This window comes from Corylus avellana, chromosome 3 (assembly GCF_965113065.1).
Source record: "Corylus avellana chromosome 3, dhCorAvel1.hap1.2, whole genome shotgun sequence".
Lineage (NCBI taxonomy): Eukaryota > Viridiplantae > Streptophyta > Magnoliopsida > Fagales > Betulaceae > Corylus > Corylus avellana.
In genome coordinates, this window is record NC_142492.1 from 22,280,371 (window position 1) to 22,291,849 (window position 11,479).

An 11,479-nucleotide genomic window follows, 5' to 3' on the forward strand; every position below is an offset into this window, starting at 1 on the left:
GTTCATGTGGTCGTGCATTTGTCTGTGAATGCCGACTCAGTGGACCGGTACAGTATAGGTGGATGTATCCAGGAGAGAGGTAAAATTTGTTTACAGATATTCATGATTTTTATTTTTCACTCCAATACAAGACAATTGCTAACTAAATTGATTGATTAATCGATATTCATATTTAGGAGCCTTGGAGTATTCAAATCTAACGTGCGCAACAAAGCGGCTCATGAGGGCTGCATTGCGGAGGACTACATAGCAACTGAGTTGGTGATGTTCTGTTCGAGATATTTAGATAACGCATAAACATTTCACAATAGGATACAAAGAAATTCGGATGGTTCAAAGGGACATGGAACACGAGTCAGACTCGATCGAATCACATTGACTCAGATTCATCGGTATATTATGTTTAATTCGGACGAGTTCCTTCAACTGCGGACGTAAGTTGAGGTCCTTCATTGGCATATATATGTTCAATCAACTTGTACCATTAGTTTTGAATTATAATGAAACTAATTTCGAATTGTAGGATGCACATGGATACGCTTAGGCGATCATGCAATAGGGGGCAAACAACAAAAGATCAGTTGAAAACTCAACATTATGAGCTGTTCTGTGAGTGGTATCGTAACTACGTAAGACTAATGTGATGTTTAACAAAAGAACTATCGAAGTATATTTGCTTCTGGTTCAAATAAACTAAAGAAACTAACCTTGCGTTTTCCACGTAATATATTCACAGGTTGATCGATTAGACGATCAATGCAAAAAGGAACTTTGTGACAAATTGGTAATGCATTGTAAAGGGTAGAGGGAGTCAGTAGTCAGATACAATAGATATGTGGTTAACGACAAGCTGTTTCGCACTATTACATATGATGCCGAAAAGAGGACTCAGAACAGCGGGGTGTGTGTACCGACTGTTGATAGCAAAATGTACTACGAGAAGTTAACGGAAGTACTTGAGATTGAGTACTACGACAGGACTAAGTACGTTATGCTTAGGTGTGATTGGGCAGACAACATGAGGGATAAGGGGTACAAGGTGGATGAGTATGGCATAATACTTGTCAACTTCAAAAACTTTGTCCACACGGGAGAGCTGATTACTGGTAAGCCGTATGTGCTAACTTTACAAGTTGACTAGATATTTTACGTACAAGATGACATGGACCCAGATTGGGCTTGCACTATATGGATTAAACCTAGAAACGTATACGACGTTGGTCAGGGTGAAGGGCCTCACAATGCATATGCCAACTACCACGAGTGTGAGTCATTCCTATTGACCAGTAATATTGATCACAATCCGCAGGATCATATCGAATACGTCAGACCCAACTTAGATCTAAACCAAGCGTATATATATATATATATATATATTGATTAGTAGTTGTACACTACACGTTACATCAACACAATTAATTAATTTGTGCATTGGGTAAAATCTGGTATATATCTTATTTTTAATATATGAGTCATTTACATATGGTAGTGAATATTTCATGCACTGTATACGTAATTAATTGGGTGCGTGTTATTTTTCGTAGGTTGCAATGAGTACTAGGAGGAAGACAAGAGCACGGAGGCCCTCGTCTTCAGTGCGGCAGTCTATGTCGCATGGGTCTCCATCGGTCTACCTTTATGACAGAGAGCAACAAGACGTTGCTCAGCTTATGAGGCAGCAGGACAGGTATCGATCATTACTTCCAGGTGATGTGGAAGTGGAGATCCTTGTCCTTAATCCATACGGTACGATAGGCTTGGCCCAAATGGGGTATCAGCATGAGTCATCTCTGTACGACACAAATGCATTATTTCTTCCAACTTGCTGGCCGACGTGCAGCAAGTTAAGGCTGAGTTCTCATGGCCATGTGGAGCAGCTATATGGCCAACCTAGCGCAGGTATGGACGATAGTGAGACACAGCCCCCAGAAGACATGACTGGTGGGACAGGTGCCATGGATAACTCGCAGCCCAGTGACACTGCTCCCGTCGACCGGTTAGGCCCTCGCCAATTCCGGACGATAAGTAAGTGAATATGCCCAAAATACAAACATATAAGTCTTAATTATTTGTAGTTAGTATTCAATTCGAAATAACTTACATCGGTAATTATTAATCTGTTAGGTATCGATGTAGTTGGAAGCACATGTTTAGAGGTGTTCATTATTAACGAATCGCACAGGTTGCCGGGGGTCCCCACTGGAAAAAGGATCGTACTCGAGTACAATAGTTCATGGCAGCCCGTAGGATTTAGCGCTATGAGGTTTAGACGAATGACCAGTAAGATCGTAAGGAGCGAAAATTATGTCCGAATACGGGATGACTAGACGAAGGTATCGGAGCGTATGAAGGAGGATATATGGGAAGCCTTGATGGTATATTTTAACTAGATGTTATAAGATAGCATGCGTATTTTATTATGTCAAACACTCCTAATGCTTGTATATATACGCTCTAAGTTGTACATATATATGTGTGTTTATATGTATATACATATACACATATTTTTGGTGTTTTCAATTTATTAATTTTGAACTTGTGCAGGTAGATTTTTTCGTCATGCCTGGGTGCAATATGGTTGCTGTAAAGAATGACGCGTTTCAAGATATGGGCACCAAGCTGAGGACTTGGAGGCACGAGTTAAAAAGAGATCTTGCCATTCAGCCGGATGATACTCCGGACACCATACGGGCGAGAGTGGGGCAAGAAAGGCTCTCTGAGTATGACCCCTTCGACTTGGAGATCTTGTTGGATAAATGGTGTAGCAAAAAGAACCAGGTAGGTCATGAGTTGTATTATAATTTTGTATAGTTTCATTAATTGTAATTGTGTTGGTATTAACATATTAAGAATGTTAATTATGTAGGAGTATGCTGCGCATATGAAGAGCTTGCAAGCATTGAACAATACGCCCCATTGCACCCGGTCGAAGAGCTACGCCAGTGTTGCACATGAGGAGGTATATTTGTAATTTACCCTACACCAGGGTGACACATGTGGAAGTATGTGTGTAATTTATCCTATACTTATAGATGTAAACATTTGATATTATATATATATATATAAACATATCTGTATGTTCTATTTTTTCGGCAGACCATAAGTGTGGGCACTCCTCCTATACGAGCACAGTCTTACATCAGCACACACAAGAAGAAGGATGGTCGATATTCGAATGACATAGTCAAGAAGAGATGTATACGCTACTCACATTTTATATGTACGCTACTCACCTTTTATATGTTGTTTTGCTTATATATGTGTGATAATTTATTTGTGATTAACAGTAATTAATGTAACATACAGGAGAGGATGGAGGAGCTTATACCCACCGACCCTACAGCATCGTCGATCGTGACAGAGGGGACTGTATGGTGGGCACCGAACGACGTGTACGCCCAGGCGATTGGAAATAAGCCTAAGTACGTTGGTAGGGTTCGGTAGGTTGGATCGAATGTTCTACCTGTGCGGGGCACCATACACTCATACTATACATCGTCACAGGCACGGTCTCAGAACACTGGGCACTCCGCGGTCTCACAAGAACTTCTTGACATAGCACTTGAGGCGGAGAGGGCACAGCACAAGGCACAGATGGATGCGATGTTGGCCGCAAAGCGGGCGCAGACAGATGCGCAGTTGGCCGCAGAGCGAGAGCAGACAACTACGCGGGTAGCTCTGCAAGTGGCAGAGCAGGTGGCTACGCAAATGGTTGCGAAAGATGTGCAGTTGGCTGAAAATGAGGCTCAAATGGTGGTGCATCTTGCGGAAAAGGAAGCTCAGATGACAGCAATGTTTGAGGCTTGTTTTCGCCAGCTTGAGGAAATGATGCGGTCAAGCTCCGTGCCCGAGGTGACTCAATACAAGGGAGTGCCAGACAAAGCTTCCCCACCCTTTGAGATTGTGAGATTGTCGGTCGATAGTAGATCAGGTAATGACATTTTTTAATGGTCAATGTGGTTTTAGAATTGTCCCTATATATATGTGCACTTCTAAATTTAGAGTTTGAATATGTTTTAGTGATTTTCATTAATGATGTTGTAAATCCTGTTGAATTTGGTTTATATCATAGTTGGTTTGGTAGTGGATATGGGTTAGAGCTTTGCATTTAAAGTGTTTGGTATCATGAGATGGACCACTATGGTCCTTGTAGAATGTGACGTCCATTTGATTTGATCACGAAAATATGTTGGGGTTTAGATATAAATCTGAATTTGTTGAGTACGATGACCTTTGTTTACATAGTGACATTGCTTAATGATTTAGACTTGATAATATTCTAGAATATTGTTTGGTGATTATTTGTTTTATCATTTGCAGCTAGTGGCTATCATGGAGAGGATGCTATTGATATTGATGATGACTTGGATTGAACAAATGGTTGGCCATTCGCACTTGGTGTACATCAGTTATTTTGTTGATGTAATTGTATTTGTGATAGTTTTCTTGATGTAGTTAGATATATATGATAACAGAAATAGTTTTATTGGTGTATATATCTTTATTTGTGGTGTATAGTTTTTGTGGTTGGCCATTTGCACTTGGTGTATATGTCTTTATTTGTGATAACAAAGATAGTTTTATTGTGTCTTGAAATTGGTTTTGGTTGATAGTTTGTTAGATGTACATCGAACTTGTATGTTTGTGATCGGCGTTGATGGATATGTATTATGTTATTTGCATGGATCGATAGATAGTTCTGTTGTAGTACATATGTAAATTGTATATCAGGTTAAATCCAAAATTCGGGTAGAGCTCCGAAAAAATTCAAAAAATATATAGGGGGAAGCAAAAAAACAAATTTAAAAATGACCATTATTTTTGACGTGTCAAGTTATGACACGTCACAATTTACTAACGTGTCATAATGTTTGACACATCAGTAAATTCCTGACACGTCAACCATTACTGACGTGTCAGTACTATCACGTCAGAAAATTTATTGACGTTTAAAATTGATAGGTCAATAGTTTGTTGACGTGGCAATTTGACACGTCAGAAATTTTTGACGTGTCAGAAAATAACACGTCAATAAATTTTTTTGACGTGCCACTTTTTGATACGTCAAAAAATCACCGTTTTTGACACTTATAATTTTAACGCTCAGCACACATCAATAAAGTTTAGTGGCGTGTCAGACCACCTAACACTTCAAAAATAGCCTTTTAAAAAAAAAAAAAATCATTTTTTGTAGTGAGAGAAGGCTGATACACTAATGAAAGTATGTAAAATAGTGTTTTGCCTCAAGTGTCATATGGCAGTTAGAGCGAAGAAAATGATGGAGTAGTCAAGGAGAATCATCCAACCAAAAGATACAATTGGTCTCCTTTGAGAGGAAGAAAATTCCATTGTATACCTTAAGGCTATTCTTCCCAAGCCAACCAGAATACCACCCTTCGTCTTCTAATCCTCATGTAAATAAGGGCTGTGTTTGGTGTTATTCTATACATATTTTGTTCAATTTTTTTTTTTTTTTTTTTTTTTATATAAAAAAATTCACGGTGAGTTTCACAGATTTAAAAATAGATTTAAACATTTCTTATATGAAGATGGACAAAAAAAAATATGCGTAAACCAACATTTCTAGAGTTTAAATTTATGGGCTCTTTACCTTTTTTTTTTTTTTTTTTTTTTCAGATGGATGGGGGCCGGGAGGGGAATGGCTTTTTACTTCACTTTATCCTTGAGCAGAGAGTAGTCTATCTACATGACATATGTGAATGTGACGTAATAAGGTGTGATGGGTATTCATTGAACTCGATCCATTATATTCTTTTGGCCACAAAACAAACAAGAACGTCACTCCGGAGAAAACAATAGTGCCTTACTTTTCCATTTCTCTTTTTGTGAGCCCACTTTTATTTTGTTCGAGCGCACTAATTGAGCTCGACTTTCTTTTTCTTTTCATTCGTGTACATCTAGGTCCCTATAAGCATGTGGCGAGGTTCCTTGTTCTTTACTTTTTCTTTTTTCTAATCGGTTTGGTGGAGTTTTTTTCTTTGAAAGATGTCTTTTATACTGCATGAGTGTAAAAAATAATACTGCATATATATATATCACGAGTGTCAAAAATAATGCTGAAATGTATGAAAGGATACTTAATTTCAATGCCACCATGGTCATAAATCGAACACGAATAGAAAATAATTTTTTTTTTAAAACAAAAAGCATTATATTGAGAAACGTTTCTATAAATAGCACTGTTTTTGTTGAAATATATATAGCTCTGATACCATGTCGAAATCTATATATATAAAATATATAAAATACTAAAATATGAAAGAGAAAGAAAAGAGAGCGGAAGCGGAGAGAGACGTATGGGCTACATCTTATATATTCACCGTATCAATCAATATTACATAACTCTCTATTTATAGAGAGACAATGAGTAGTGACCAAGAAACCCAAATTAAACCCTAAAATATATAAGGAAAGAAATAAACCTTACATTTCAAATTAAATAACGGAAATATAAAATATTCTAACAAAATAAATAATATATTCTAACATCCCCCCTCAAACTCAAGGTGTAAGCTTGAGTTTGGAAAAGAGAATAAATTGAAGGCATCTAAAGTCGATGGTTGGATCAAGACAATGCCAGCGAGAAAGGCTGAAAGTGACGGCCGGAGAAAAACCAGAGAATAGAGACAAGCTGCTAAAAGAATCCGGTTAAGGGCCAAGCCGCAACTGACAATGACGGTCGAAGAACGAAAACTAGTCATTAAATCCCTTGAAGGGCCAAACCACATTGTGCCAGGGTTCGCCAATAACAAAGACGAGAAAGGCTTAAAGTGACGGCCGGAGAAATACCGGAGAACGTAGACAAGCCACTAAAAAAATCCGGTGAAGGGCCAAGCCGCAACTGACAATGAGGAAGAAGAACAAAAACTAGCCGTTAAAATTCCCGTGAAGGGCCAAAACCGCATTGTGCCAAGATTCGCCAATAACTAAAGCCGTGGATCACAACAAAATTAAGAGATCATCAGAAGAGAATGCTAGAAAACACCATAGAAACATCATAAGACTTTTATTGAAAGCCACAGAAACAGAAACGTGGCTCTGATACTATGTTAAAATATATATAGCGTTAATACCATGTTGAAATATATAGGCTCTGATACCATGTTGAAATATATAGTGTTAAAGTAATGATTAAGTAATTAAATTTACCTCTTCCTATCAGCTTAAGCTTTTGGGATAAATGGTAATTTAACATGGTATCAGAGCTATATATATTTTAACATGGTATCAGAGCCAAAGGTCCTGGGATCGAACCTTGACTCCGTCAATTCAGTCCCCATTTAAATTAAATATTCTACGTGTTGGGCATCACCTATTAAAAAAAAGAGTTTGAGCCCACAAGTGAGGGGGAGTGTTAAAGTAATGATTAAGTAATTAAATTTACCTCTTCCTATCAGCTTAAGCTTTTGGGATAAATGGTAATTTAACAGTTTTATAAAAGAGATTTGTTGAAGGAGACACTCATTCACTGGGAAAGAAAAAAGATTTCTATCTTTTTTTCAATGATTATCTCATTCAGACTTGATACAATAATAAAAGTAGCAATAAGTTACTGATGACAAAGACACTTAAAAAAGCAAACAAAAGCTAATGTGGACAAACCCATTAGATTCAAAGATGTTAAAGAAATAAATCACAGTATAACATGTCAAGGGCGGATTGGTACGAGCACGTCAGTTCAATAAAATAAAAATAACATATGAATATAATATAAATAAATGATTCTTTTCTTTTTTATTGGTCTAGATCTCATAATTAAAATAACAAATAAGATTGGTATAAGTGCAAAGGGAAAGCGAGATGATAAAAGAGGGAACATGAAAGCGTAAAGATTCTTCTTAATTGTAGAAAAAAGTCTTGTCTATTTCTAATGGAGCCACTGCCACACCATACGAGTGAAAAATTAATCTATGGACGCCCTGATCTATGCTTCATTATTGTTCGCAAATGACGTTAAACTCGTTGCTTGAGTGACGTGTGCAGTTATGTTGCCTAGCTTATTCCCTTTACAACATATCAACTTAATTTGAGGATCATTGAAATCACAGGTAACGAATTCTCTGGTCCAATACCAATTTCACTTTCCAATGTCTCTTCGTTTCAAAACTTCCAAAACAATTTTGTGGGACAAGTTTCAGCTGATCTAGGAAACCTGCTAATTAAATGTACTAAGTGTTGGTGCAAATAATTTTGAAAGTAATTCAGCAAAGGAATTGGATTTCTTAACATCTTTGGAAAACTGCATCAAACTGTTTGAAAACCTATCTTTTTAAACATATGAATTTTCATGTTATCCTTATTTTTTTTATTTTTGGATAAGTGTCGTGTTAAACCTTAATTTTCAGAAGTTGTCCTGATTCAATGATCACCTTATTATTCACATGGACATTAAATAGTCGCCATGTCAATTAAACGGCCATGACCCATACACATATAGCTAGTCCAAAACAAAAGCTCCCTCCAAAAGTTGCTGTTCTTAAAGAGCAATAATTTATCCACGAAGGACATTCTCGTAAGCAACAATTTATGTTGTCTTCTGACTTGGTTTCCTTGTTTAATTATTAAAGTTTGAAAATGAAATAGACAAGAGGACTCCCAAAGTCAAGGCCCATCCCAATAATTCACATTCGGATATCGAAATGAAAAGTGAAACTGCTGTTCAATGTATGTTTTTTCTAATTATTGGAGAAGTGTTGATTTACTATAGTATCAAAATTAGAGGTTTTAAGTTTGAATTTTAATTCCGTCAATTTAATTTTATTTAAATTAAATATTTTTCGTATTAGACCTTACCTATTAAAAATATTAAAATATTAATTAAATAATTAAATTTACATATTTCTATCCACTTAAGCTTTTAGAATTATTGATGATTTAATAGTTCAGAAACTTTGGCCATTTATTTTAATATATTGTTTCATATATGTATTCTTTGGCCCCATAAGAATGTCTAGCTCCATCCCTGCCAGAAACCCAAGATGATAATCCTAATTTCAACAGCAAAAGAGAAAATTCATATTGCAAAAGCCCAATTGATCGACCGACTTACAACATCTCATTTTATTATTATCTTTCTTTTGTTACATATTCAATTCACGAGCATCCCCAACTGAATATCAACCACTTGAACTAAAATTTTCATCAACAAAAATTAAAAAAATTAAAAAGAAAATGCAAAGAGAGCGTATAGGCCAGGAGGAGTGGTAATCATCGGAAACCACAAACAGCTCCTAAAATTTGCTTTGCAGTACTATTGAGCGTGAGGCACGTGGATTAATATCTAGTCCCATGCATTCAATTCTAAGTGCGTCATTGTGCCAACAACCAAGTGCGTCATGGTCACAAAATTTCTTCGGGGGGGGGGGGGGGGGGGGGCCGCAGAGCCTTGGCCTTTCTACCCAGCTAAAGTAGTGATTAGATTCCACCTCACATTGCACTCATTATTATTATTATTATAATTGCATGCTCACATGGAGCTTCATTTCTTAGCTCAAGTGCTTTGTGCTTACTGCTTAGTGACGCTAAAAGGATAGGGATATATATTACACTTGCACGTGCGAACAGTATTTATGTTGGTGTACTTTATAATATATATTTTTTTAATATTACAGTTTTAATATTTTTTTAATATTATTTTTTATTATAAAGTACATCAGTGTGTGTACTGTTCACTCACGCTGGTATGCTCTCTATCACTACTTATGCTCGAAAGAAAAGAAAGGATGAGAAATAGATTGGTTGGAACCGGTAGCCCTAGCAAAAATAATTTTAGGAAACACTATATATATGAACCAAATTTTTTTAATACCCACATAATAAAAAATTAGGATCATTTTCGGTTCATTTAAACCAAAGAATATCGAGTTAAATATAATGAAACAGTAACAAAAATATTCAAATATAACTAAGTAGATACTCCCTAATGCATTTGAAATGGAAAGGATCGTGTTCACAAAATAAAAGGATAAAAGCTTATCAGCTTATTTTAATTAGTTATAAAATTGTGTACTAAACTTTCCACTTTCCAATTGTGACTCTGATCAGCACTACCTTGTCTAACAAAGATAATCATGAAATGCTTTAGAAGATACAAGCCTCTTTAAATAAAATATTGCATCTATTTTTAAATATGATGAAGTTTTTCTCTAAATTATGTTAGAAAAATCCTTTAACATATTCTACAAAAATAATATGTATTAGAGTTAAATGTTTTGAGTTTAAACTTTCATAAAAAGTAAAACTATAAGAAAAATTAAAATTCTCTCAAATATAATGTGTCTTTTAATATTATTAATAGATCTAATTTTAATAATAATTCTTTTGAGTTGAACATAATTTTAAAAATAACATAATTCAACCTTTTACCATTACACAACTGTAAGGCTCAGGAATTAATAATGTATTGCATCGAGGAACACATTGTTGCCAAAAACCTGTCCTACGTGGTCTATCGTGCACAATAGGACAAACATCAAATCCCAAAGTGGATGCAAATGTTGACATGTCGTATTTTCTTGGATACCCACAAAGTCGAGTCACAATATTAAATAAAATATAAGCACTTTCATATTGAGAAACAATTTTAATATGAAAAAATATAAAAAAGTCCTTTAAATTATTAACTATTTTTGTTTTAGCATTTTAATGTTCAAAAAGTGATAAATTAGCTTCTTAAACTATTAAACAACTGTAACTTCATCACTCCGTTAATCATTACTGTAAAAAAGATAAAAAATTCAAAACTATGTCGTTTTGTCAATGTTAAAACGACGTAGTTTGGGTTTTTATTTTTTATTTTTTCAAAACGACGTCATTTGGGGGGAGGCATTTTTTAAATTGATTTTTTTTTTTTCAAAAGGGCATTTTAGAAACTTAATTTTGCCAAAACGACGTCATTTTGCATTTTCTATCTAATTTGACAGTATTGACAAATGGAGTGGCCAAATTGCAACTATTTAATAGTTTGTAGGGTTATTTTATTATTTTTTGACTATTAGAGAGCTAAAATGAAAATGAATAATAGTTAGAGGACTAAAAAATATTTTTTCCTTTTAATATTTTATCTTCAAAGTTTAAATTAATTAATTTGAATCGAATGATTTTATATTTACTTTTTTTTGTCATTACTATTTGATATGACTTTCACTATATTTAACCGATCACATGACACTTGTAGCCCTTCAGTCCCACTTTTCACCTTCGATTTTATTTTCTCTTAAACATATGCCATGAGAAGTCCAATGATTATATATTGTTTGTTCTCGACTCTTCCTCTTTGGCATACTTACGATTTAATAGGATTCACTCGTTTAATATTCGGAAATATGTGAAAAATGAAATGAATAGTAATTTTTATTTTATTATTTTTTAAGAAAAAAAAAATAGTTTCACAATCCTATAAAAAGCGGACGGCCAATACTCTTCTTCTTTGCCAAGTCATTAATAATTCTAAGAAAAA

General features: G+C 35.1%; 1 pseudogene; it reads left to right on the forward strand.

The window, feature by feature from the left end:
- Positions 1 to 928: 928 nt before the first annotated feature.
- On the forward strand, positions 929 to 4,373 carry LOC148586926 (uncharacterized; annotated as a pseudogene).
- The last annotated feature ends 7,106 nt before the right edge of the window (positions 4,374 to 11,479 follow it).